Genomic DNA, 2,547 nt, shown 5'->3' with positions numbered 1-2,547 from the left:
GGAGAGAGAGAGGGAGAGAGAGAGAGAGAGAGAGATCAATGTGAGAAAAATGTGAACAAATGTAAAACATACAATAAAAACTTGACAAAAATGTGAAAAAAATGCCGAACAAAGTGAAAAAAGCACAAAAAAAAGTGACATGTTTTTTTTTTTTAAGTAAAAAAATGACAAATGTAAATAAAAGTGAAAAAAATTTGAACTAAAATGTAAAAAAATAATAAAATAAAAACTTGACAAAAATGCCAAACAAAAGGGAAAAAATGTCGCAGTGAGAAATTTAAAAAAAAAATAAAATCAAAATAAGAGCTTTATAAATTTGGTAAATGACACAAAAATATACAAAGGCTCAGAAAAAGTCGACAAACGTTGAAAAAGCGACAAAATCATCGCGGGAGAGACACAAAAGGGTAAAAAAACAACAACCAAAAAAAACGACAAAACGTAAAAACAACGTTAATAAAAGGGATTTCTTTGACACTTTGACTCAGGTCGGAGGGTTAAATCCGTAATAAACGGACATGACGAGCGCGTCAGCTCTAATCACGAAGTTATTAATGCGTTTATCGTAGAATAGTTCTTTAAACTGAACTCACATTTGGACTCTTTCTCCGACTAAAAACGAAGCATTTACGTTTTCAGAGTTGTGTTTCTGACTTCTCACAATCTCGTTTCCCTCTTTCTAGATGATTAAATATGAAGAGATCTTCAGCTCTGTCAGTCGGCCACAGTGTGTGTGTGTCTGTGTGTGTGTCTGTGTGTGTGTATGTGTGTGTGCGTTTGTTTTTAAGTGTGAGTGTTTTTGTGTCTGTGTGTGTGCATGCGTTTGTGTGTGCGTATGTGTTTTTGTGTGTGTCTGTCTGTGTGTGTGTGTGTGTGTGTGTACGTGTGTTTGTCTGTGTGTGTTTGAGCGCATGTGTGTGTGTGTGTGTGTGTGTGTGAGTGTATGTGTTTTTTGTCTGTAAGTGTGTGCGCAAGTGTGTGTCTGTATGTGTGTGTGTGTTTGTCTGTTGTACGTCTGTCTGCTTGTGTGTGTGTGTGTGTGTGTGTGTGTGTTTGTGTGTGTGCGTATGTGTGTGTCTGTGCGTGCACGCACAGACACACACATACGCACACACATTACCTGTTACCTGTTACCTGTTACCATTACCTGTTAAGCCATTAGCTGAAAAGCCTAATTTCTAACGATTATTAGATGCATCGCGATCCTCTCTAGAACAATTCGATGCTGAATTCTGATTTATTTTTTTTATAAAAGTGTTGATTTTTATTTTAAAGTTAAAGTTTTTAACTCTGTGTAACTTTAATTATTTAAGTGTGCATGAAAGATTACGGGACAATGGACAACAACTTCCTAATATAAAGACCATTAACTCTTATTCTTGTCATTTCATTTTTTGTTTTTCTACTTATTTGTGTGTATATTTTTCAGATTTCAGTATATTTTTAATATCTACTTAAAAACAAGTGACCGATTACGGTTTTTGTTTTATAATACATACTTTGAATGCCTTCTAAATTTAAAAAATAAAAAAGAAGAGTGTGATTGGCTTAGAGTCAGGGGAGAATGCCAGGGTGAGCCAATCACAAGAAGAGTGGGGCGGGACATGCCGTTACAATCCTGAAAGCAAAATCCTCTCTTACACTAACTACAGGCTTTTATTTTGAAGGGTTTAACGGTTCGTTAGCTAGCTAACCTCCGACGACAATGACGCTAACGGGCGCTTTAACGGCAGTTTAATCCGGTAACGCGGCTTCACACCGAAACTCTTCACTTTCCCCTAGTAGCTCTAGTAAATACTACAACGTTACACTTGTTTTTATTTGACACAATTCGCCCGTTAAGTGTTTTAAACAGACAAACAGCAGCAGGACACTCACCGCTTCAGCCATGATTGTTTCTCTAGCCGCGCGCTGCTGCTGCCTTCACGGACCGTGGGAGATAATGAGTCATGGGATTTTCCCATGGATGTTATATTGACAGATTTCACGCATTTTGGAAAGTGGAGCCTTCCGTATGGCTTATAAATAGATTTTAATTTGTTTTTCCTCACTGAGAAGAGTAAATAAATCTCCCCTCGTGTGCTGCTCCTAAATGTTCTTCTCTTTCTTGTCTTCTTTTTGCTTTTGACGTGTGACTTTTAACTAATTTACCATTTTGTATTTTTGGTGATCTGCTTTGTTTATGTGATTCTTTATCTTTCATGTACACTGACACCGAGTTTTTTGCATATTTTCTTTACTCTAGGACCGTTTTCTGTGTTTTCTTGTCAATAAAAAGACAGTATTTAAGGATTTTCACAACGCTGAAGTTGGCTTCTGATTCACAGAGTCTGATTCGGCAGTTAAGGGGAAATTTAAGGGAAACTAGTAGACCACGTTAGATCAGGTCCAGATCCAAAACCACTGTACCTAGACTTGTCAAATCTGGACTAAACTACCCCAGAAAAGATTATTAAAAACACATTTTTAGGGACTTCCGGTTTGACGAACCAGGAGATGGCGGCTTAGAGAACGTGCTCCCGACAATCTCGGACAAAATTACCCACT

General features: G+C 37.4%; 1 protein-coding gene and 1 long non-coding RNA gene across 2 annotated transcripts in view; one reads left to right on the top strand and one right to left on the bottom strand.

Moving 5' to 3' along the window:
- Positions 1 to 2,547, top strand: part of LOC117958237 — an 859,617-nt gene that overhangs the window by 65,759 nt on the left and 791,311 nt on the right. The gene's annotated exons all lie outside the window — the stretch shown is intronic.
- Positions 1 to 2,547, bottom strand: part of LOC117958316 — an 8,272-nt gene that overhangs the window by 462 nt on the left and 5,263 nt on the right. The gene's annotated exons all lie outside the window — the stretch shown is intronic.

This window comes from Etheostoma cragini, chromosome 15 (assembly GCF_013103735.1).
Source record: "Etheostoma cragini isolate CJK2018 chromosome 15, CSU_Ecrag_1.0, whole genome shotgun sequence".
NCBI classification, from domain to species: domain Eukaryota; kingdom Metazoa; phylum Chordata; class Actinopteri; order Perciformes; family Percidae; genus Etheostoma; species Etheostoma cragini.
This window is presented reverse-complemented; position numbering and strand designations above follow the sequence as displayed.